The sequence below is a fragment of the Tursiops truncatus genome, chromosome 1 (assembly GCF_011762595.2).
Source record: "Tursiops truncatus isolate mTurTru1 chromosome 1, mTurTru1.mat.Y, whole genome shotgun sequence".
NCBI lineage: Eukaryota > Metazoa > Chordata > Mammalia > Artiodactyla > Delphinidae > Tursiops > Tursiops truncatus.
In genome coordinates this window covers 63,966,073-63,992,404 of record NC_047034.1, presented here as the reverse complement: position 1 = coordinate 63,992,404, position 26,332 = coordinate 63,966,073, and the positions used below count along the sequence as shown (strand labels likewise).

General features: G+C 46.8%; 1 protein-coding gene and 1 pseudogene across 1 annotated transcript in view; one reads left to right on the top strand and one right to left on the bottom strand.

The window, feature by feature from the left end:
- LMX1A (LIM homeobox transcription factor 1 alpha) overlaps positions 1–26,332 on the bottom strand; it is a 152,397-nt gene that overhangs the window by 55,649 nt on the left and 70,416 nt on the right. The gene's annotated exons all lie outside the window — the stretch shown is intronic.
- Positions 21,629–22,008, top strand: LOC101334161 (small ribosomal subunit protein uS10-like; annotated as a pseudogene).

The following is a 26,332-nucleotide window of genomic DNA, read 5'->3' as shown; positions in this document are numbered from 1 at the left end:
CAGTAGTTGTGGTGCACGGGCTCAGTAGTTGTGGCTTGCAGGCTCTAGAGTGCAGGCTCAGTAGTTGTGCACACGGGCTTAGTTGCGCCGCGGCATGTGGGATCTTCCTGGACCAGGGCTCGAACCAGTGTCCCCTGCATTGGCAGGTGGATTCTTAACCACTGCACCACCAGGGAAGCCCATAGGCTGCATACTTTTTAAATTCACTCCCATTTTTATGATTCATGCTTTTATTATAGGGTTGGGGATCCTGCTCTGTAGCTAAGGAGATAAGAATGTTTCCAAAGCAGATATGAAGGCTTGACACTTGAGAAACTCCTAGAGAACATGTCTAAGGCAATCAAGACAGAGGCCAGACCTCTGGGAAGCAACAGCACACCCTGCACACTGTAAGAGTTACAGCAGAAAGACGACCACGTGCCAGGACCCTTTGTGGACACCTGGACTTTGATGCTGGTTACGTGAACTCAAGAAAATCATTCCACATTCAGGATACTGGGGTCCTAATGGTTAGAATATATTTCATCCCCCAAATTATTTTACTACAAAGAAAAAGCAGCTTGTAGAAGATAGGAAAAAAGGAAATTGGTCTTCACTGAATAGTCACTTGGTGCCAAGAACTGTGGTGCTTCTTACATTCATTACCTCACTAAATTTATGGGGTAAGAGCAAACAGGACTATTTTATGAACTCAAAGAGAGCCTTGTCATATTTCAGCTCAGCCTGGTTCACGATGCCTCTCTTCCACAAGAGAGACAGACTCTGGGAGGGCCGATCCACAGGTTCTTCTCTATACATCCTCTCTAGCACTCTCTTCACAGGAGAAATAAGTGAAAAGATCAAGCAGCTAAGACGGAGGCCTGAGCTCCCGCCAAGTCTCCTGGGTGGGCCCATGGCTTTGTGGGAGGTCCTGAGACCCTGCTGCCCACATGCAGGTGAAAGGCAGGAGTTAGGAACCAAGTTGATTCCTTCAAGCTACTCACCTCTTGGGCCCCAAAGTATCTGAAGGGATCCCCCAAAGAGCTCTCTCCTCTGTAGATTTACGTTAAGAACAAACAGTGTCCCATAGATGCTTAGACCCAACACCACCACGCCCAAGAGTCTACTCTGATTGCAAAAAGATGGGGAAACAAGAGAATTCCTGTTGGAATCCCAGTCACTGGGGGATTTGGTGGGTCACTGTTTTCAGAATACAGGCAGAAATGTAGGTCATGGGGGTTGGACCCAGAAAGACCCAAGAAAGCCCAGCCAGAAAGACTGAGCTGTAGAAATAGCAGGACAAGGAGGCAACATGGTATTCATCAAATAAACTTAGGTCCAAGTCCCTGCTCCTCCACTTATTAGCTATGTGATCTTGATCAGGCTATGGCGGCCTTAGTTTACTCATCTATAAAATGGAAATAATAAAGGGACTTACCTCAGAGAGACACGGTAAGAATTAATTGAACTGACACATTAGAACTGCTTAGCAGAGTGCTTGGCACATGGTAAATCCTCAGTAAAAGGGTAACCCTTGGGCTTCCCTGGCGGCGCAGTGGTTGAGAGTCCGCCTGCCAATGCAGGGGACGCGGGTTCGTGCCCCGGTCCGGGAAGATCCCACATGCAGCGGAGCGGCTGGGCCCGTGAGCCATGGCCGCTGAGCCTGCGCGCCCGGAGCCTGTGCTCCGCAACGGGAGAGGCCACAACAGCGAGAGGCCCGCGTACGGAATACTAAAGAACATGGCAGCCTCATGCAAACCCAGATCTATCCCAGGGTAAGGGCTTTGAGACTCATGAAGGCTGAGCAGAAACATAAGGGGAGCCCCCATTATGATACTGTAGAAGGTTCCTAAATCAAGAGTACGTTTGGAAAGACTGAGACCTTCATTAACCTTGACCCAGAGTACTGCATACCTCAAAGGGAGCCTCTCAAAGCCTCCGCACCATAGACAATTAAGTGGAAGGATGGAAAACAAAATAAATACACGAAAAACCCTAATGCCAACTTAAGGCCAACTGACGGGATACTGTTTTTTCCCACCAAAATAAGAAATCAGAGCCACTTTTAGCCTTGGACAGCAGACAACTACAGATCATGCAGCCTTTCCACAGACAGACACTGACAACACTATTTTTAATCAGATATATGAACACTTTGGTCTAGAAAGTAGGAGGGGGTTTTTGTACAGCTCTTTAACAAGAACACAATAATCTGCCTATCACTCAGTTTCCACCCTCTCCACCAGGGGGCAGCATAGCAGCATGCATTAACTGCCATGTTGACTTGGTAACTGAGGTCATCCAGGCACCGAGACAGCGATTGGCCATATGCCAAAACTGTCTGTCGGGAAAATCTGCCGCTGGGAGTCTGGGAGACCATGTGGCTAAAAAGAAGGAGAGATGGTGAGAGAGAAGAGTATTCAAAAGTACTGGGAACCAAAAGCATGGCTTGTGGCCTTAGAAGTAGTGACACAAGCAACCTTGTCAGCTGGCTCAAGGTCTCTGTCCTTGAGGCTGAGCCAACACCACCACAATAAGCAATGGAGCCCGTGGTCCTGGGGCGGTGGGAAAGTCTGCAGGGACAATAGGAGTGGCAGGATCTTCTATAGGAGACAGTCTCAAGACTCTGCAGTGGGGAGAAAATGGAAAACAATAAGTGGCCGGCAGAGCCAATCAGAGTCTCTGTCTCCCTGGGGCTCCTGGGGAGCTGTAAGAAGGACCATACAATGGGATGAGAACTGCTAAGTGTGATGTCTGCACGTCCCAGAGGCTCCGTGAGGCTCTGGCTTCACCGAGAAGTGCAGGATAACACAAACAGCTCATCACTGATGGCAAATGTTGCTGGCAATGGGCAGCTTTTACCTCGAAATGGTGGACGGAGTACTTTTCTTGTTCTCACAAAGCATCTGTTCCAGAACCAGCCAGGCAGAGTGGGAAGAGCCTGGCTTTTGAAGTCTGATAGAACCTGGATTCAAGTCTTGATTCCACCTTTGAGAACTTGAGCAAGCTATACACTCCTTTGGAGACTCAGTTTCTTTATCTATAAAATGAGATCATAACTATCCCACAAGATGTTTTGGAGCTTAAATAAGATAATGTATCAGAAGGACCTGATACATACTAGCTGCTCTCAGTAAGTGGCAGCTCTTAACTCCCTTTACTGAAATCAATTTAACATATCTGCCCATGTACGTATTTGTATAAGATCATTTATTTCAAGACAGCCAACGGAGCCAAAAATAGAACTTCATGAGCATCTCAAGGCTCTGTTCTTCATTACTATAACAAATTAAATCAAACTTCAACAAGCCTTTCATATGTTATCAGAGAAGAGACAAATGGACAAATATGAAAGGACAAATACTCAAGAGGGAACAGGGTGCATTTCATTCAGGCAACCATGGCTATGGTCTACCCTAACCCAAAGTCAATATTGACATTAGCCAACCAGTGTCGACCAACACCCACTTTCATTGCCCAACACCCAACATATGTTCAGGAAGTTGGCAGCTCCATGTTTGACCAACCAGAGCCAACAGTTGCTATTTGGTTAATGCTGACATTATCTGACAAATGTTTGGAACAGACCCTTTGCCTGTATCACTTCAGTTCTCAGATGACTGCCTCTCATGGAGGCTGCTGACCACTGTATGGACCTACACTGAGATGCCCATATTCTTGCCTTGTGCCCCTAACTGTCAGACCCCCCACCCCAAGATTAGTCCACCTCCCCCCTCATTTTATAAATGGAAAGAAACCAAGGCCAGAGAAGGAGCAGTGACTACCCCTGACCACAGAGAAAGTTCAGATTATTGAGGTTCGGTTAACAATCAAGAAATAAAAGAGGTTATAACATGGCACAGCTAGGGATGGAAACGTGTCCCCCAGGCTCTTAAGCAGTGCCCTAACCAGCTGAATGAGCAGACAGTGTACGTCAGTGAGCCTCTCCTGCTTAGAAGCTCTCGCTTTCCCCTCTCCCTCTTCTTTGCCGAAACCTGGGAAGCTGACTACCAGTCAGGCCATGGAGCAAAAGACTGCGGTGAAAGCATGGATTCCAATAACCCAAGCCAAGGTGGCACGATTTATATTACAGACTTTCCATATTGTCACACAGACATGCAAAATGGCAAGAAACATAAAACAGACATACAGAAAATACATGTTTCCTTTTTAGGGAATTAAAGGTTTGGTTTCCTTTGAAAAATGTCAGTTTTCCTTTCCCTTCATCCTCATTAGCCTCCTGGGACACTCTTAAACATACCCAGCAAAGAACAGAGCAGAGGGAATGAGGTATTTTTAGCTGATATTCTGGGCACAGATTCCTATTGTTCCACAATTTTTGGCTTGACTGGATGGCACGTGGCCAATATAATGTATACGCTTACAAAGAATGTATGTTTCCTGGGCTCTGTGTGTGTGTGTGTGTGTGTGTGTGTGTGTGTGTGTGTATTAATAGTAAGAAGGACAAGGACATTATTGATGATGTTTTGATGGGAAAGATTCTGAGATCCCAGCAGGGGTAACACCGAGCTCTCCATGAATCCCATTTGCTTTTTGTCACCATCACTTTTCATTATTACCGCTGTGCTATATGTCCAAAAAAAAAAAAGAAAAAGCCATGTTGTCACAATCCAAAGCTCCTCATAGAACCAACTGATATCAACTGCACTATATTAGGAACTAGATGGATTCTGAAGACCAGTGATGACGTTCTAAATCATCTGGTGCAGTGACCAGCACACGATAATGTTTAAAACCGTGGTCCCCAACCTTTTTGGCACCAGGGACCAGTTTCATGGAAGACAATTTTTCCTCGGACGGGGTTGGGGGGGATAGGGTTCAGGTGGTGATGTGAGCAATGGGGGCAATGGCGAGCGGCAGGTGAAGCTTTGCTCACTTACCCGTCGCTCACCTCCTGTTGTGCGGCATGGTTCCCAACGGGCCGGGGACCAGCACTGATCCGTGGTCCGGGGATTGGGGGCGACCCCTGGTTTAAAACATTACCAGTCACTACTATCCTTCTCCTCAGTTGTAATACTTCTCCTCAAGGATCACCCACCCTTGGGCGAAGGGGAGACAAGGGAAGACAAACACTGACTGACCATCTGAGTAAAAATCTCCCACTGTGGCATAAAAGCCAAGGGAGCGCCATGTAGGACTTTCCCTTTCCATGTGAGGGGTGGAAAATATCTCCGGATAATCTGAATTTCCAGAATGCCTTTAGTTCAAAGATCTCAAAGCATGTGCAATCTTATGTAACATCTCAGCTCTGAAGTAAAGGGGGGTGTGTGTCAGATTTTATTATCTAGTATCTTCATCACACAGAAAACTGGCATCACAGCAGGGTGTGGCATTTTGGGTGTATAACAGCACCAAAATTCAGCAGTGGTGGAGCCCAGAGTAAAAAAAAAAAAACGTGTCCTGAACCTCTGACGCAGCCTCTTTCCCATAACATTGCATTGCTTTCCTTTTGACTTAGATTCCATATGTCTTGAGAGCTCCAGAAGAAAGGTTTCAACAAAGTATGACCCAATGGAAGGGAGACAGTTTTTATCTCTCTATTTTATTTTTTTTATTCTATTTTATTTTTTCTTTTTACCCTTCAACATTTTACCCTTTTTTATCCTTCATCTCTCTCCTCACCCATTAAAAACTGGAAGACACCACACCCATTAGGGGGGCTACTATCAAACGTGGAAAATAACAAGTTTGGTGAGGAGAAATTGGAACGCTTGTGCACTATGGACTGCAAAATGGTGCAGCTGCTACAGAAAACAGTATGGTAGTTCCACAAAAAGTTAAAAATACAATGACCATATGATCCAACAATTCTACTTCTAGGTATATACCCAAAATAATTTAAAGCAGAGACTCAGATGTCTGTATATTCATATTCATACCAGCATTATTTATAATAGCCAAAAAGGGAAAGCAACCCATGTGTCCATCAACAGATGAATGGATAAACATACTTTGGAATGTATTGGAATATTATTCAGCATTAAAAAGGAAGGAAATTCTGATACATACTACAACATAATAAGGATATTATGCTAAATGAAATAAGCCACTCACAAAAGGACAAATATTATATGATTTCACTCAGATAACCGCAGTAGGCAAATTCATGAAGACAGAAAGTAAAATAGTGGTTGTCAGTGGGTAGAGAAAGGAGGAATTGGGAAGTTATGGTTTAATGGGTAAAAGTTTCAGTTTTGAAAGATGAAAAGAATTCTGTGGTTGGATGGTAGTAACGGTTGCCCAACAATGTGATGTACTTAATGCCACTGAACTGTACACTTAAAAATGGTTGAGATGGTAAATTTTATGTCATGTGTATTTTACTACAATTTTTTAAAAATTAATTAAAAAAACTGGAAGACACAGTGATTGTTCATACTCTACCTCCTATAACCAAAATCTAAGTGACTGTGTTCCAGTTGAAAATCTCACCTGCCCAGGCTCCCTTGCAGCTAGGAGTGGCCACGTGAAGCAGTACATGGGGTTCTACTGGGGGTGGAGGTATGAGCAGGAAGTTCTGGAAAAGCTATTGTTCTCTTGATGAAATGAGACAGCCTCAGCGGGTGCGTACATTTTGCTCTTCACTCTTTCCCTATTTCTGTCCGGAACTAAAATATAACATCTGGAGATGAAACAGCCATTATGGTACCAAAAGGATGAAAGCTGTCTGTTAAGGATGCAAAGCAAGAGAAGAGAAGCCTGGATCCTTGAAGACTTGTATGAGCAGTTGCACCATCCTTGGACTCCCTACTTCTTGACTCCCTTTCAGTGAGAAAAATAAAATCCCTTTTTAATTAACCCACTGTAGTCAGGATACAGTTATATAAAGCCAAGTATTTTGAAGGACTTCCTCATCCCATCCAAGCTCTATCTAGGGCAACTTCTCCACTTAGACACTAGACTTCACCACTTCCAGCTTACTCAAAAGCTATGTCATATATTTTCCCTCTCTGTAAACATTTTAATATATTTTTTAAATTTCTCCAGTGTTTGGAAAAAAATTATCCTTCTTTTGATCCTACTTCCTCTACCAACTATGTCCTAATTTGTTGACAAACTTCATAGAAAAAATTCAAAAAGAAATTACTTCTGTTTTCTTTTTTTTAAAAACAAATTTATTTATTTTATTTATTTATTTTTGGCTGTGTTGGGTCTTCGTTGCTGCGTATGGGCTTTCTCTAGTTGCAGTAGGGTGGGCTATTCTTCGTTGCAGTGCATGGGCTTCTCATTGCAGTGGCTTCTCTTGTGGAGCAGGGGCCCTAGGCTTGTGGGCTTCAGTGGCTGTGGCACGCAGGCTCAGTAGTTGTGGCGCATGGGCTTAGCTGCTCTGTGGCATGTGGGTTCTTCCCGGACCAGGGCTCGAACCCGTGTCCCCTGCATTGGCAGGCAGATTCTTAACCACTGCACCACCAGGAAAGCCCCTACTTCTGTTTTCTATCTCCAGTTCCTCTCCTTCTACTCTCTCTTATGGCCAATCCAATCAGGCACTTATTCTACTCTTACTAACAAAACTTTCCTGTAAAAGTCACTCATGGCCTCCATATTTCTCAGTCTTCATCTCACTCAGCCCATCAGCAGCATTTGACACTGGGATCACTTGGCTTTCAGGACCATTCACTCTCTGGTTTTCTTCCTATCTCACTGGTCACTCCTTCTTGGTCTTCTTTCTAGTTTCCCTCATCTCCCTAACCTAGAAATATTTCATCCCCTTCTCTGTCTAGACTCATTGTCCTTGGTGATCTTATCCAATCTCATTACTTTAAGTATCATGTATCTGCTAAATTACTTTGATTTCTATCTCCACCCCAGATCACTCTCCTAAATCGAACTTATATATCCACTCAATATCTTCACTTGGATTTCTAAATCTCAAACTTCAAACTAAAGTAGAATTCCTGATCTTTTCCCACCTACCTCACCCTGACTCAAATCTGCTCCAACTAACCACAGTCTCCACTCTTCTGTTGATGAACGGCACCTACATCTTTCCTGTTGCTCAAGACAAATATCTCGTAATCATTCTTGACTCCTCTCTCCCACACGCCTCATATTCAAACTGTCAACAAGCCATTTCTGCTCCACCTTGAAAGTATAACCAGAATCTGATCACTTATCTCCATTACTCCTTCTGTGGGCCGTGCTTCCATCATATTTTCCCTGGATTACCTCAACAGCTTCCTAAATGGACCACCTGCTTCTTCTTGCCACCTGCCAGGTTGATTTTCAACCCAGAAATCAGGGCGATCCCATTAAGAACTAAATTAGAACATGTCACTCATCTGCTCAAAACTTATTCCCATTTTATAGATGAGAAAATAGAAGCTTGTGAAGGTTTAAGTAATTTGCCCAACTTTACACAGATAGTCATTGGGGGCAGGGGGCAGGATTCAAATCAAGTCTGCCAAGGCTAAAACCCACCAAAGATCCATTGTATCATTGTTTAACTTAGCTCTGAGGGCTGCCTCATCAAATGGTAGGATGGTACCTTACAAATGTAGTCTATGTGACTACAAGGCAATGCTTATCAACCACCGTTACCAACCCAAGCTCCAGATAAGGTAGAGGTAGATGAATGAGGTTCACCTACACCTATATTGCAATATCAGTAAACTCTACTGAAATATTATACCTAGAAAGGAAAGGCCAGATGTTGCCCTCCACTTCTTGAGAGAGAGCCCAGGCTCTGAGATCAAAGGCCCAGGCCAGGTGTCACCCAGAAGAGCATCAGCCTTGGAACTTGTGTGAGAAACAAGCGAGTGGGAATTGGGGAAAAACAGAAAAGCCAGGAGGAACAGTGGCGAGTGTGAAGCACCAGCCAACAAACCTCCACCCCAACCACAATATTCGTGTGCAAGTCTGGGATATAATTTTCATCTTGGATGCCTTTCATATGGCTCTGCTCCCCACAGCCAGCCCCATTCAGAGGATTAGAGAACAGGGACAGACATGAGGAGCTAAAGAACCACAAAAATCTCTGTGAAACAGGATTCCTGGCTTGGAATCACAGTGACCAGTTATGTGTACAAGTTATGTGGACAGATGTGAGTGCATACACACACACACACACACTCCCTTAGATTGGGGATCCAGTTCGGTTTCATAGCAGACTACGGCCAGAAGTTAAAAAAAATAATTTATAACAACCCCTCCCTACCATGGGAATAAATAATGACCAGCTAGGGTGTCCCCAAGCCAGAGGAAGTCTTGAAGGGAACGTGAGCTTTTAGGGGTGTCTCCGTTCCACTTAGGGCAGTGAGCTCTCAGAGTCTATAAGAAGGGATCAAAGGGAGGATGGTAATAAAGTAGCCCATCACTTCCCTGCTTCTCAGAGACTCCGGGTTCCCAGGTAGAATTTTAAGGACAGTTAGGAATTTGAAGGCCAGTTCTTCCAAGCCAAAACCTAAGGCTGGAGGGACCTCGTGCCGGTGACAGGAGAAATGCCTGCCTTCAGTACTGGGTGCTAGGCAGATTACTTCAACCAGGCACAAAGACAGGGGTTTGTGTTTCATTTGGGCAAGGGAGTAGGCAGAGGAGCTTTCGTGAAGATGCCTCTCAAAAGGCCTGTAGACCTTGCCCCAGTCCACCAGGAAGAAGGGACTTCTAAGGAAAAGGCAAGAATTATTTTGCACTTGAACATGAGTGTTTCTCCGAGCCCTGCTTATTTCTTCACTGTGAGGAAGGAGCTGCATATACTGGCATCAACCTCTATCCCAACTGTACCAAGAAGAGCCACACGGGAAGAACATTTGGTAATTGTTCTTGTCACTGAAACATATTGCTACCTAGACTATAGTCGTGGGCTGAATCCCTCTAAGAACAGGTCAGTAGCCCCGCGAAAAAAAAGTTCTTTGTCCAAACTGCAGCCATGGGAGGGGAAGAGAAAAAGAGGGGGAACATACACCACAACACATCTTCACCAACCAGAAAACAACATAAAGGTCATGACCAACTAATTTATGGCCACGCCTGGAGAAAAAATAATGAATTTTGCAGCATTCCTCACAAAGGGACACAAGGTCTTCACAACTTGCAAATATTGAAAAGGAAGTTGGGAAACTCAAATTATAGATCCTTATGGAAAAGGTTTTATCCACACATATAACAAATAACTGTGTAGTGCCTACGATTCTAGCTGCTGATATCGAGGCACCATTCTAGGTGCTAGAAATATAACAGTGAACAAACCAAGCAAAATCCCAGCCCTTGGAGTTTACATTTGATTGAAAACAAACAGACACCAAATAGAATGTCAGATGAGTGCAGTAGATTAAAAGGAAGGCATACAAGAGGATGGGAAGTGTGCCAGGGTGAGGAGTTGTCATTTTCACTGAGTAGCTGATGTTTGAGCAAAAATCTGAAGGAGCTGGTGAAGTAAGTGAGCCTTACCACTACCTGTGGGAAGAACCTTCCCCGCAGAGAGAACAGCAGGTGCAGAGGCCCTGGGGTAGAAGCAGGAAACAGCATGGAGTCCAGTGTGGCTGGATGATGTGGGCAAGGGGCAGAGTGGTAAGAGCTGTGACTGGAGAAGTTATGGGGGAGAGGCTAGATAGGCCACAGAGGACCTTGCAGATGACAGTGGGGACTTCAACTTTTCCTGCAGAAGCCAGTGGAGGGTGTTTTGCAGAGGAGTGATTTGCCGGATGAAGTTTTTCTTTTCCTTTTTCATTTATTGAGGTAAAATTCACGTAACATGTTTCAAAGGGAACTATTCAGGGGCATTCAGTACCTTCACAGTGTTGTAGAAGCACCAGCTCTATCTCATTCCAAAACATTTCCATGACTCCAAAATAAAACCCCTTAACACACTAATCAGCTTCTCCTCCCTCCATTCTCCCCTGCCCCTAAACGTGGGCAACCACGAATCTGTGTTTTGTCTCTACTGATACCTATTTTGGATATTGCATATAAATAGAATCATACAGTATGTGTCCTTTTGTGCCTGGCTTCTTCCACTTAGCATGTTTACTAGGTTCATCCACGTTGAAGCATGTGTCAGTGTTCCATTCCTTTTATGGCTGAGTAATATTCCATTGAATGGCTATACCACACTTATTTATCCATTCATCTACTGATGGACGTTTGGGCTGTTTCCACGTTTTGGCTACTGGGGATGATGCTGCTATGAACATGCATGTCCATGAACTTGACTGGGTTCCTGTTTTCAATTCTTTGGGGTATAAGGATGAAGTTTTAATGGGATAAAGTTTTAATGGGATCACTGTCAGTGCTGTGTTGAGAGCTATGTGTAGGGAGGGGAAGGTCAAAAGGAGGAAAGCCAATAGGAGGTTTTTTAAATACTCCAGGTAAGAAGAGACAGACACTGAGAAGAAGTGACCAGGAGACAGGGGAAAGAACAGGAAAGTGCAGTGGACGCCAAGTGAAGGGAATGTTTCAAGGAAACAGGTGGGATGAAACCCATCCAGTGCTGCTGACAAGTCCAGGAAGATGAGGACTGAGCACTGACCACCTGGCTTAGCAATGTGGTGAGGGAGGGTGGATGGCTGGGGGAGGGGTGCAGTGGAGTGGGGGACATGGGGACACAGGGGTAAATAGCTCTTTCAAGGAGTTTTGTGAAATAGCACAGAGAAAGGGAGTGATAGCTGGAGGGGGATATAGGGTCCAGGATGGTTTCAGGGGTAGTAATTATGGAATGCTTGCCCACAGGAATTATGTGATATGAGGGGAATCTTCAGGATGGACGTCAGAGGTAGGGGAGACATTCTGGAGCAACATCCAGCTGAAGGAGTGGGTATCCCATGGGACCCAGCACACACATGGAGTAAGAACTGGCCTTAACTTAGAGCGAGGTAAGCCTCCTGGGTGCTATAGGTAGAATTCTCGCAAAGTCATACTGAAAGGAGCCCAAGTCTGGACCACTCTGGATTGTTTGATCTAATCAAAAGCAGAGCCAAGCTTAAGTCAAAACCACATAAATCAAAGCACTAATATTTGGCAATGAATATGCCAAGTAATTTTCCTTTTTTTTTCTTAAATGGGACTTTTGAGGTAACTTTTATTTTGACTGATTGCTTGGTTGATTAAATGACAATTGATAAAAATTGGCCTTTATTAATTTTTTTTGCAATTGTAGTTTCTTTTTTTAATCTAATTTAATTTAATTTTTATACAGCAGGTTCTTATTAGTTATCTATTTTATACATATTAGTGTATATATGTCAATCGCAACCTCCAAATTCATCCCACCACCACCACCATCCCCCCTCCCCACTTTCCCCTCTTGGTATCCCTACATGTGTTGTCTACATCTATGTCTCTATTTCTGCCTTCCAAACCAGTTCATCTGTACCATTCTTCTAGATTCCACATATATGTGTTAATATACAATATTTGTTTTTCTCTCTCTGTATGACAGTCTCTAGGTCCATCCATGTCTCTACAAATGATCCAATTTCGTTCCTTTTTATGGCTAATATTCCATTATATATATGTACCATATCTCCTTTATCCATTCATCTGTCGATGGGCATTTAGGTTGCTTCCATGACCTGGCTATTGTAAACAGTGCTGCAATGAACACTGGGGTGCATGTGTCTTTTTGAATTATGGTCTTCTCTGGGTATATGCCCAGTAGTGGGATTGCTGGGTCATATGGTAATTCTATCCAAGTAATTTTCCTTTGCCTCAGATCTACACTTTTTGTGATGCTCTTGGGCTAACGTTAAAGCCACAGTCATGAATGGTGGAGCAGCTGGCTCAAGAGCGAGTGCAGAGACTGGATAAACCAAGCCCTGCACCTCACACAACATGCAAAATACTGAGGCCTTAGGAATGGCTTTGAGAGAGATTGTTACTGTCTCAGTAGGATTGCTAGTAAATATTCCCACATCTACTGCAATATGTACAAATAGGAAGTAAGGTGGAAGGGATGCTAAATGTCTTTTTATAATATAATTTAAAGGGAAATGATAGTGTAGTGGGAAGAGCACTGAAAGGCATGAGTTTGAGATCCCACTCTACCACTTACTATCCGTGTGACCTCAGTCAAGCTAACTAATTCTCTGAGCCTGAATCTCTCAACTGAAAAATGGGGTTAATGAAAACCACGTCACCAGTTTTTAGCAGCAAATGAGGGGATATCACTAAAAACAGTCTGCAAAACAGTCCACGTACCAGGTTTTATGTACATGTACATAGCCTGGTTTTAGCTATCTAGATGTGCTTCATATTTTTATGAAAATTTTTGAAAGCTATTGCAAAGACCCTATGACAGGCAACAAGAATCTCTAGAAGGGAGCCATGCTTTCTATACACTGGACCCGAAGTCGAAGAACAGGACAGAGAGAAATCCCCAACAGCTCAGGTGTGTGGCTTCTTCAAGAGCCTAGACTCACCACCTCATCCCTGGCTAAGCCACCAGAGGCTCACCAAGAGCTACCCAGGGATGGATCTCCTGTTTCATCATTTACCCCCATTACCTCTTTAAGCACACTTCAGTCCCTTGGAGGGTTTGAGACAAAAGAGGGTGAGATACTCTGGACTCTCAATTTGGAGACTGGCTCCAGAGGGTGTTACCTGTCCCAGTGCTGAGAGCAGGGCTACATGGGAATACCCTGCTGAGAACCAGCTTCTCAAAGGCCTGTTTGTATGTCCATCCCCACACTAGAGACTGCCGGGTCAGAGTTCAGCAAACTAATAGAATAAACGTGGGAACTGTCCCTGCACCAAAGGACATCAGGATTTCAGCCCCACTAGACACCTCCCCGGGCGACCCTCCAGGTCAGCACTGCCCAACAGAACTTTCTGCAATGATATAAATGCCCTATATATGTGCTATCCAGTATGGTGGCCATGAGCCAATTTCACATGCTCCTAGAGAAAGTGTTAAGATGCTTGAAGGTGAGGCAAAAGCAGGAATGTGAAGACCCTGGTGTGTTCTTATTCACAGTTGCATCCTGCCCCCTCAACTACGTGGCATGGCTTCTGTCTTCTCAGCAAACGAAAACCTGCCCGGCCTTTAAGGGTCAGCTCATGCCTCAAGCACCGCTGTGAAGTCATCCTTGCCCATTCGGCGCTCTCTGTGGCTCATGTGGGTACACTGAAAACAAGAGCTGCAGAAACTCACAGAAGACTCAGGAAACTTCCAGTTGGGGACGATCAAGGCAGTATTCTCCAAAGAAATGATGACTTAAACGAGAACCTTAAATAATCAGTAGAAAACCTGAACGGCCTGTCACAGTGTCATACGTGCCAAGTGGAGACTCTAGAGTGAGTTGGGATGCACAGACAAAAAGCCCAAGGTGAGGTAAGCAGGTAAAAAAGTAGACTAGCTTGACTGCTACCTGCTTGGCACAGAGGAGTATCAAGAGATAAAATATGAAATGTGTGTTTCCTGCGAGATGGGAGGCCGTCTTGAGCCAGAGAGAGAGGGCCTTGAATGCTAAGGAGAGTCTGACCTCTATTTCATAGGAAATGGGAGTCCACACGTTTTTGAGCAGAGACAAGCAGCGCCGTAGGAGGAACTCTGTCAGGCCAGCATGCAGGATAGATGCAAAAGAATCCTGCGGAGGCGTGGACTACTTACTGCCATCTCATATCCCACACACTTCTGTTTCCCAGGAGTGACTTCTCCCCTTCCAGCAGTTTCGAGCCCAGTGACCCTTGCCTTTTCTGCCAGTGGAGGAACACCACAGCAGACACCGTTGGTTGCCTTCCCAGTCACCACTTCTACCTCACTAAGGGAACCCCAATGTTGATGGGCAGCAATGTACCCCGTTCCAGGGAGAAGTCGCGAGTAATCTTAGCCAGGCAGACCAATCTCTCCCCGTTTGCCGGTGACCAACCTGGGGGTGGGTGGGTATGTGGCCAAAGAGATATAAGGGGAAGTCTGCTGGGGACTTCAAAGAAAGATTTTCCTCTCAGAAGCAGACAACGAAGAAAGCTCTAGTCCCAGCCCTTTCCTTCTCACTCTGGGCCCTATCTTATGACGATGTGAAGCCACCTTGCAGGCACTGGGTGACAAGCAGGACGATGAAGTCAACACACGGAGGACAGAGGGTAGGAATTTAGAGAGAGGTTGGATCCAAACCGTGGATGACACAGTTGAACTGCCAAACCAACACAGAAATGCATCCCTCCCAATTTCTGGTTAAGAAAAAATCACTCTCCCTTTGGTTTAAACCTACGATCATTCATTTTCATGTTACTTGCAGCCCAATACCTACTAAGTCATAGAGTTCACCTGGGATCTGGTCCCAAAGCTGACCTATGTTTTCTATTGCATGCCGATCAAAGCCTGTGGATCCCTGCAGGACGGCCGGACAGCAGAAGGCACAGTGTTCCAAGAGCACAGGAACCAGACAGTGGCCAAAACTGAGAAGCAAGGGTCACTAAGACCAGCGGCTGCTGACCCCGTCGTGAAAAGGAAGAGAACCACACTTTACCCTGCTGCTGGGCAGGTAGAAACACCTGGAAGGAAGAGGCTGCACCAAGCCAGAGGGAGGGCTCAGGGCCCCGGCTGACCCATCGATGACCACTCAGTTCACCAAGCGACTCCGTGCTGTAAACAGAGTGGAAAGATTCCACCCACCAGCTCGGCCCAGGGCGTGACAAGCTGGGCGCGTTCCCTGCCAGACCCTCACTGCCTATCATGCTTTACGGACGCAAAAACAAATTCCACATATGTTAAAGTTAATTGCAAACATTTGCTGCTGAAGAGGACTCCATTTTTCAAGAGTCCTGGGAGATCTGGTTACACCGGTGGCTGAAGCGTCAACCAGCCTCATTCACTCATCAGAAGCAGCAGGGCCAACGTGAGGGTGGCAACCAAACTGTGCAAAGGACCCTCACCCACTCCTCCCTCCCCTGCCATCCAGCCTGTCCCCGCCTCCGCTGGGCTCAAACAAGTGCATACCCCAGGCCCAAGAATGTGCAACAATGCTCACCTCCATCAGCACAGATGGAAAACCACTGTGGGGGAGTTGGAAGGACTGGGGCTGCGTGGGTGGGGAGAGGTGATGGCAGGAAGGGGCGGAAGGATGAGGATGGCCTGGGAAGTGAGCTGGCTGTGTTCCATCGTTCGGTGAGCGATGAAATAAGAGGCACGGAGAAACGCAGAAGCCCCCAGGAGGCCCAGAGCAGTCAGGCTAGCTTGTTAGGGGCCCGCCTAGGGATATGATCGATAGTTATTGATGGTGTGGTTCAGGAAGATGCTAGTGAGGGTGAGCCTGGGGCTGACAAGGCCCTCAGCAGTGAATGCAGCCTGGGGAAGTCCCCAGAGTGATGGCTGTGAACAAGGCAGGATTTAGGTCTTCCGTGAACGTTCTTCTATGGCCCACGGAGAGGTATTTATAAGCACATCCCTGGCGGCACGGAGAGAGGAAATAGAGGACTTTCTACAGCTCAGCCTATGCACTGCACCCACATTCCCATCTGTCCTGGGAGAAGCACTTCGTGGTTTGGACTTGCACCAGCCCAGCTGGAGACACGAGGTGGGAGGAGCCACAGCACTAACTGCTCTGGCGCAGGTAAGAGCAGCCCTGAGGGTGTGTGGGGAGGATTCTGTGCACCAGCCACCCAGGCAAGTCCAAACGTGCTGTGTCCCGCTGATGGAGAACTCTTTCTGAGCAAGCTCTTGGAGGAGGGATGTGCAAAGCCATCACCATCCCTGAGTGACCTGTCATGCCTAGGGACTCATTCCCCCGCCCTTTACAAAGGATGAGTAGCATGTGTGGTCTAACGAAGGGAGCCTGCTTGACGGCTTCCTAGGAACCCAATACCACCCAGAAGCCCCTCCTAACAGCAAGTCCTGAGATAATCGGTGTCCATACAAAGACCATTCATCCAGCAGACACAAATGTGCCATCGACTCAAAGGGGCGAAATTTTTCAAGAAAGGCTGGTCAACCCATCAGGGATCCTTCGGACCCTGTCCACTGAGGCAAATCTCACCTTCCCATCTGGGCTCCCATACGATGAGCTCCTAATTCTGCTATCTTGTCTCTCCTGATATGAATGTTGCCCCCACCAAACACATCGCATCTTATTACGTACATTATCTTATTTGTAATAAATATGCATTTATTAAGCACCCACTGTATTGAGTCACTCCATGCGATGAGTATCACAAAAACATAGATTGTTCCTTCCACAGGGAAGTCTAACATCTAGTTGGAGGTTCAGAGCACAAGCATGAGCAAAGCTAAGTGATGATACAAGAGTTAAATAAGATGAGGGTGCAAGAAGACGTTCAACAGATTGCTGAGCACACATCTGGCACCTCTGGGAGAACACACAGGACCACAGAGCGATGCCACAAGGTAGCACCACGTGAAGACAAACAAGCACTAGCAAGTCACGCTCGCTGAAGCTTTACATGCCCAAGACACTCCTCAAGGCACTAGATGAAGTCATTTATTCATCATCACCACCCTGAGTCAGACACAGTGATCGTCCCCATCTTACAGACTAAGCAACCGGGCACAGAGAGGCTAAGTGAGCGTAATCTCATCCTAGCCTGACGGTGACGTACCTGCCCTGAGTCCTGGGCAGTGCACACCTGCCTGGTTTCCTGGAATGACTTTTTCTCTCTTCTCTACTTTTCAGGTCCAATTGTGGCCTCCCCTGGCCATCCTCCATTCCCATCCTCAGGACCTCTACACACATATGTATTTATACTCTCATCTTCATGGTCTAAGAACACTTTACGCATCTACTTTGGTCTATGTCACCGAATTTATAACTATCAGCTTATATCTGTCTCCCTCACTACACTGTGTCCCTAGAGGAACAATATTCCTTTTTTTTTTTTTTAATCCCCTGTACATAGCATAGTACCTAGCCATGTACAGTACAGTAGGTACTTAACTGTTTGTCAGACTGAATTAAAATGAATTGAATTGAACTAACATGGGATTTTGGTTTTGGGGCATAGAAGTCAGGGCTGACTGCTGATTCTCTCTAAGAACTGAGAAATGACCACGCTGCCCTTAGCTAATCCACCTTCCCAGAGCTGGACTCCAGGGGTGAGTATTTACTGCAGAAATCAGAAGTGGCAGCAGGACTGATGGATGGCCACCACCCTCATAAAGAGCTGTGGGACGCAGTCTCCAGCCACAGCCTCAGGGCTGCTAAGTCCCTTGAAACTTTATAGCATTGTTGCCATGGCGGTCACGGACGTAACGTGCCATGGAGGCAAAAAACTGAAATTCCCCTAGAGGTGAAACACTGGTGGGAACCCATTCACAGGCAAGAGTGCGTTACTTAACCTCTCTGAGCCTCAGTTTCCCTATCTGTAACGTGGAGATGGTAACCTGCCTCATAAGCTTGTTGGCAGGATTTAATACAACAATAGAGAGACAGCACACTAGCTGAAGCATAGTAGGCCTTCAATAATTGATAGCAATTCTCATTTCCTTACCTGTTGTTAGGAGTTCTAGTATCCTTTCACCTTGCCAGAGTGAAGCGTCTTGGGTCTCAGTTCAGTTTTTAATTTAAACACACTAGACCAGGGTTTGTAGGAACTCTGGGGTTAATGGTGGAAGGAACCCTATGGTTTCCAATCAGCGAGCCTCCGCATGGATCAAACACAGCCAGACTGACATCTGAAACTGCCACTGAAGAGCTACAGGACTCAAGTCCTCCCAATCTCAGTCCCAGGCTGGGCCTCTACCAGGCAAGTAATTTGCTTCTAGGTGCCCACAGTCACTTGTTTGACTTGGTTGGTGAATACACTAAGGGAAGTTATTCATTAGCAAGTGTGAATAACAGTCCCACCCCCCCCACCCCACGCCCCCCCCCCCCCCTGCAACAAGCAGCAGTCTGGGCTCTGCTAGAGAGAGCCCAATGCAACCGCCCATTAGCATTTGTGAGCAATACCCCAGGAAAAAAACGCCAAAGGATGTCACACTAAACCTGACGGGGGGTGACAGCGGTCTCCTCACTTACAGGTGACTTCTAACCACATCGAAGTACCTTCCTTCACATATACCCCTGCTAAGGCCCCTCCTCTGCGCTCAGTATCACGCCCTGAGAATGCATTTTCTGATTCTCCTCGCCAAACTTCAACTCCCCGGTCACAGTCTATCTTGGAAAACCCTCTCTGCCTTTTCCTGCCCTTCAAGAGGTCTTTAATGCTAAGACAAGTCCCTCTTTTTCTGATAACAAGAGCCTGCCGGCATTTTAAAATCAGACCCTTGCTGATGAAGAGCTCTTGAAACATAAAAAGATTCCAGCCAGACTGTGCTGCCCAAGAGGCAGCTGCCCTCCGCCCTCCCCCATGCAGTCTTTGGCAAAGCCTGGCCCCAGCATGCAGCCGTGGGTCCCAGGAAGAATCAGCACTTGTAACTTGATGGGTAACTTAAAGAGGATGAATGGCCAGTGGTCCCACAACCATATGCTCGAAGCCAGGGTGAACACAGGACTCAGAACTGGAGGGTATAACCACTCTCTCCTGACTTCGGCTGCTAACATCACCTCGGACAATGTTATTCTACATTTGTCATGAAAAGCAAAAAGATTTTTAAAGTGTGACTGATGACAGGCTTCCTTGGTTGAAATAAATTCCTCAGCTCTTAAGAGAGTGGTTGGAAAAAAGCATTTACTCATGATTGAAAACGGAGGATGATATTAGTAAGATACCGCATGTGAGCGCACTTTACAAAGGACGTGGGAACTCCATACACATCATTTGGTGCCGTTCTTGTTGGTAACTCCAACTGACAGCAGGAGAAACAGGGCACTGAGCAGTAGAGAGATATAGAAAGGTAGAGGTAAGGGCCTCCACTGAGCCCAAGATGTGGGAACTAAAGTCTTTAATCGGCCAAATTCAAGGCATGCCACAACTGTGTTCACGATTCCTAGCAACGTACGGTGAGGGTACGAATGAGCTGCAAGTAGGGTGCAATCGTGCAACAGCTCTGGGACCTATATTCGACTGTTTGGGACAGGAATGGGGGGTGCCGGGGAAGGGACCTGCAGGGCTCATCGGTGAGAGCTGCAAGTCAAGTCGGGGTGGAGTGGCCAGTTTGCTGGGGCCGTTGGAATCCCAAATGCTGGGCAGGGCTGAGTGGCAAGACGCTGGCGACAGGAAGAGGTGGGGGTCAGAAAGGCTCTGTGGGTGGCACGTCCACTCGATGAAGTTGTCTTGGCATCTGCCCATCCCTCCACTCTCCGCCAGGGCTCAGAACCAGGAGTGCCAGCTTCGTTCGAGAGGGCATCTCTGCCGAATCTTCCGCTCAGGAAGGGGCATTCCAGGGCCGTTGCAGCGTCTGGGAGACTGTTCAGGGGCCGCAAACAGGGTAACCACACCTGGGATAACGTCACTCATTGGGTCTTCTTCATCTCACACTCCCTCTCACCGCAGGCAAGTGTATGTTCGGATCAGAGACGGATCTAACGTGGGTCGTCACTGCTCCACGCGAATCTTTCAAAGCACCCGGCTGCCAGGAATACCCAAGTCCTCCTTTGCTCCACCAGCCCTCTTTGGGCTTCAGATTCCTGGAATCTGCCTCCCTCCGTCCACTGTGGCCACAGGAAGGTCTCATCCTTCTGCTGCGTGCACCCTACCTCCACCCTCCACGGCACCCCACAGCACCTAAAATGCTTCCTGCTAGAATGGCAGAGAAAGAATGGGATCTGTTGTTCTTCAGGGCAAGAATCCAGCTTCTTCTGATTGGTTGGGTGACATAAGTGAAGAAGTAACTAGGATTCTTAGTCAGGGGTCTATGACTGGGCATCAGGAGGTCTATGAACCCCCCCAGAAATTGTATGGTTTTGTGTGTAGGTGCTTAATGCGAATTTCTGGGAATAACTACCATACCCAATGTCAGTTACCATGCACGAGTTGCTATTCTAAAGGCTTAACCCATAGCAGCTAATTTAGTCCTTACATAGGAGATACAAATTGCTTTCATCCTCCATTTAGAGATGGGGAAACAGAAGTACCAAGAGGTTAAAAAACTTGCCAAAGTCACAGAACCAACCAGCGGTGGAGCCGGGATTCAAACCCAGGGCTCTAGCTGCAGAGCCCCCGCTCACGAAACCACCTTGCCAGTTTACATCACATTCTCAGAGAGGTCCATAACCTCACCACGCTTAACTGTCTTGGAGGCATCTAGCTATCAACATCTAGCATGTGGCTGTGCCCTATTAGTTTTTGTATGCGAGAATCTAGCACTGCGCCTGGAACCCAGGAGACACTCGGCAGCCACGCTATGAGAGAATGAAAAGCGACGATCATCCAGGCTCTCCTTCAGGAGGTTTCTCCTGCCTTTCAGAGCAACCTTTCTCACATCCCCTCACTTCTTCCCGGCACCTCCATCACGCCAAGCCCTTCATCAAACACAGGAGTTTCCCTGCCACAGGTGTTCTCTCTCTGCCCGCTTGCTGCACCCTCTCTCTTGCTGTCCTCCCTCTTCACCCGCAGGCTCTCCAAACCTCGCTGGTTCCATATGCCCAGGGGCTAGCCCATACCACCCGATTCTGGACTACCTCCTGGTTTGACTGGCATTTGGATGGGAGGTGGCAGGACCAGATGAAATTCAGTACACAGGCTCTTTGAAGAAGAGGCGGTCGCCACTGCAGCGGAGCCTCGGGCCACCCGCTCCTGTCCCTGCCTCACCGCTGTTCACCCCCACCGACGAACAAGCCGGTCAGGAAGCCGCGCCGCAGCCATGGCTTTTAAAGATACCAGAAAGACTTCCGTGGAGCCAGAGGTGGCGTGGTGATTCACCATATTAGAATCACCCTCACCGGCCGCAACGTGAAGTCTTTGGAGAAGGTATGTGTTGACCAGATCAGAGGCACGAAGGAAAAGAATCCCAAAGTGAAAGGACCGGTTCAGATGCCTACCAAGACTCTGAGAATAACTACAAGGAAAACTCCTGGTGGTGAAGGTTCTAAGACTTGGGATCGTTTCCAGATGAGGATCCACAGGCGACTCACTGACCTGCACAGGCCTCCTGAGATTGTCCAGCAGATCACTTCCATCGGTCTTCAGCCAGGAGTCGAGGTTGAAGTCACCATTTGCAGATGCTCAAATCAACATTTTTAATAAACTGATAATCAGTTGTTTTAAAAAAAAATTCAGTACACAGGCCCTCAGTGGGGAGCACAGCATTAAAAAGCCTTCACCCAGAGAAAACTCACCTGCAGGCCAAGAGGAAGGCATCAGAGCGTTAAAGGGGACCCAGTGCCAAGGGTCCTGAAGGTGAGGTGTGAGTCTTTTTATCGGAGGCCCACAGGGAACCTCAGCCCCGAGAGCACCAGGCAGGAGGCAAAGGAGGCAGCCTCCTCTCTGTTTGTGAGGGCCTCTTCTGCAATTCAGGCTTGAGGAGCTCGGAAGTTAAATGTCCACCACCAGCTGGACATCCTGTGGGCATTCAGCACGTTTTCCTGTGTCAGTGAGTTCCAGGCCAGAACTAGTAGCCTTTCCACTGTGGGTCGCAAACTCACCAGACTTGTCCAGTCGTGGCTGAAATCGGTTCTTCCCTGACGGGAACTCCACGGTCTGTGAAAAATAAACGGGGGTGGACTTCATCCAGTGGGCAGAGGTCTTGTCCCTGAAGAGTAGCACTGCAGTCAGCAAGCACTGGCCCGAGTCTGCTTCCTGTTCCAGCGGAGACTTGGAAGAAGAGACAGAGGGCCTATCTCAGCGCCCTCTTCTTAATATCAGTCACAGAGAAGTATGTCCAGGACTGAAGGGCATCTCTCCTGCAGCCTCTTGCACCGCAGGGAGACTGGAGAGAAGATGTCAGAGAAGATACACGAAGTCCACCTGCAATGCTGCCCTCCCTTGAGGGGAACGAGATGCTGCTGTTTGATTCATCTATTCCCTCAGTGCAAGAAACTCAGCTGCTTTATGCCTCACTTTGCCCTTTCGTGAAATGGGGTCCGTGCTGCGTATGCAGAACCACGTCAGTCAAATGAGTATATCTAACACCCTCCAGAAGCGGCAGAGGGCAAACTTATCCTTGATTAGCATCTCTACAATAATAAAAATAATTTGTAGTATTAGTTCTGACAAACGACCACAGTTTGGGCCTATGCAGCAGTGTCTCTCCACATCGATAAACATATCAACTGCCCCAAAGACTCTCAAGCGGAGATTTAGGGGGAGGGCTCGAGTGAGCCGTTTACATGACCCCTTTCCATCTCGCGGTCCCCCTCTCCCTGGGGCAGGCAAGTGCTCGTTTTACTGCCTGGCAACCAGACTGGGACTAAGCTTGCTAAAATATGAGTGTTTTTTTGGCTGGAGTACCAGAGCGCCTGCAGCCCTACGGAGAGAGAAAAATTGAACACACCAGGCCGTGGCTCCAGAAAGGGGAAGAATTAGACTTCACACCGAGCAGGCTGAACCATGGCATTCTTTAGATAATGCTTAACAAACCCCCAAACAAAGGCAGCCAACTTAGCTGCATGTTCGTAAAATGTATTCTCAGCAGATTCGGGCTTATTGAAGCACTGAGTTGCTTTGCAGCCAGGGTCCCCATCCTAAGCTTCCCGTTTTTCCGTGCTGTTCCCCTTGTCTAAATTCCTACAGATTCTGCCAATCAGAATTCCTCACTTCGGGCTCAGGAGGGCTTAGCAACCAAGGTAAATGGTGGTGCTTTTAAATTTGATCCTAACCCTGAAGAACAACTGCCCCCCACCCCAAAGCCCCCTGCTCTGACGAGCCATCTTCTGAGGCCGGTCCTCAGCGGTTTGCAGGCTGACCGCTTAGAGATGAAGGGTGTGGAGTTCTGGGATTCACCTCCACGTCTCACCATTCCACCTCAAATGACACCTCTCACATTTATTCAATGCTGTCGTAGACTTTCTATGACTGGGATCGTGAAAGTTCAAACTTGAGGTTATTTTAATTTTTGGAAATGCCACTGTCAGTGTTATTTTTAAAGCCATGGCTATCATTAGTATTACTAGCATTTGTGTACCCAGGTAGAAAGCCCGCTTGATAAACTAGTAGGCATGTTTTTGTGGTCCAGTCCATTTTTTGCTGCAGAATGTATAAGGCTAGGTAGAAAGGGCAAAAGGTATGGAAGCAGGCTTATAGATCTCAGATCAAACGTAAACGTCATTGAACTCCACTGCTACTTAGTACAGCTTTCACTCCTTCCTCCCTCTCCCGCCTCCATGTTACCCCATTTATCCTGTACCCAAATACCCCAGGATTCGTGTATTAGTTGGACCCTTTTGTAACAGTTGGTGGAGAACAGGCATTTAAGGTCCGGAGACTAGATTGGGGTCCTTACATATGGACTCTGCAAATTTCATGAGAGCAATACTTTTCCTGTAGGAGAAAGCACCTCTTCACTCCAAGATATGGAGAACTGGCCCTGGTGGCTAGAGTCCCACCAGCATCCCCTGCTAACTCTGGGACCTCACACGGGATTCTTTGTTAAGGGCCTTCTCCGTAAACTCAGAATAACAATTCTTACTCTCACTGAACTTCCGGGGCTCTGTCAGAGGTGAATGGGATAAGGAGTAGAAAATATTTTCATTGCTTCTGAGAAAGATGTGTTGACTGAAAAATAAAAATGCACAACCTAAAATTTAAATTATGTTTTATTCGGAAAACTTGCTGAGGACTTACGCCCGGGAGGCAGTCTCTCAGATAGCTCTGAGGGACTGCTCTGAAGAGGTAAGGGAGGGGCCAGGATATATAGGAGTTTTTGCAACAAAAATCAGGTAGTCGGAAAATCAAAAGATTACTATTAATTAAAGAGAAAACAGACATCTCAAGTTAATGAATTAAGCGCTTTCCTATGTATGGGAAGATGCAAAAGTCTGGGCTTATGAAAATCACTCCTTTGATAGGCACCTTAACTATCTAGGGCCAGCATCCCGCTTTTCTCTCCATCCAGAATCCCCTCACAGTGCATAGCTGGGGGTGGCTACAGTGGCTAATGGTTTGATGGCTGCAACATCCTTTGTTTACTGATACAGCAGGTGACATTTTTCATCCACAAATGCCAGATATTAAACTTCCTAAAAAATTTCCAAGACTCTAGTTCTTGAAGATTCTTGCATGTGGCTTCCCTGAACCCTCATCTCCACTGAAAAGTTGCAGCTGAGAAACTACACCCAACCCCAAAGCACAGACCAGCACCTCCAACCAGTTTGTGAGCTGAAGTCTGCTTGGACCGGTGACCTAAATGTTCATGGATTCAGGTCTGCAGATTTAAGAGGTGATCACAGCAAACATGGAAGCCAGGAAACGTGTCAAACACAGAGCTTAACAACAGAGTCCAGCTCCATCCCCAGGAGACAGAAGAGACTCTAGGATTGCTGGAGGTGAGGACAAGGGAACTTTCAGGGGGGCTCCACACAGAGCAGAAAGCAGGCTTTACGGATGATGGCTGCACCTGTGCATTTTTGCATTTATGTGTATACAGTGATTGTCTGTTACAGAACGCCCACTCAAGCACACGGACCCACAAGTAATAATACCACACACATATGTGTGTAAATGTGTATGTGTGTGTGTGAAGCCACAATGCACTGTCCTCTGAAAATGAAGCTATATTGCCCAGAATACCACTTAACCAATAGTGTATGTTCAGTAAGTTACCTGTTGACTGAAAAGTGATTCTACAGACTTTTAAACTATCCACATAATTTAAGGGCCTTCCCCCAAGAGATCGCAATGGGTTTTCACTGATAAATCAACCTCTCACTCAGGCCATGGTGATCAATAGCCCACAGTTGTGAAACCGCTGAGTGGGGTTCCGGCAGTGGATAGAAGGAAGCTCATAGCGTGTTCTACCCCCAGTCCCCTGCCTTGACACTCTTGCTTCTTGCTGGAGACTAAACCCCACGTCTTGGGCCTCTGCTTCCTCTTCCTCCACACACTCTACCCAATTCATCCATCCAACCCCATGGTTTTCAATACCATCTACAGGCTGATGAATCCCAAAGCCCTATCTCTGATCGATGGTATCAAATGAAATCAATAATCAGGTAGATCTTTGCAGTCATTGAAAATTCCATTCCCTTTTCCAAACTCCAAACTCATATCCAATTGCTATTTGACATCTCCACTTGGATGTAAAACACACATCTCAAATTTCACATGGCCAAGCAGAACTCTTTGCCCCCGTCTACTCCCCAAATTGTCCACGTGGCAGTTAGTGGGGTCTCCACCCACCTAGGAGTCACTTTATCCTCCACACCCTGCCATCTAAGTCAACCAGTCCCGTGAGGCCTCTGAATCACGTCCAGAGCTCTTCCCTTTCTCACTGTCTCCACTAGCACCTCCACTTCTTGCCCTCCTAAACTCTGCCACAGGGCAGCCAGAGGGTCTTTCTGAAAATGTAAATCAGAGCTCACTCCCCTGTGTAAAGCCCTCCAAGGATTTCCCATTGGATTTGGAATAAAAT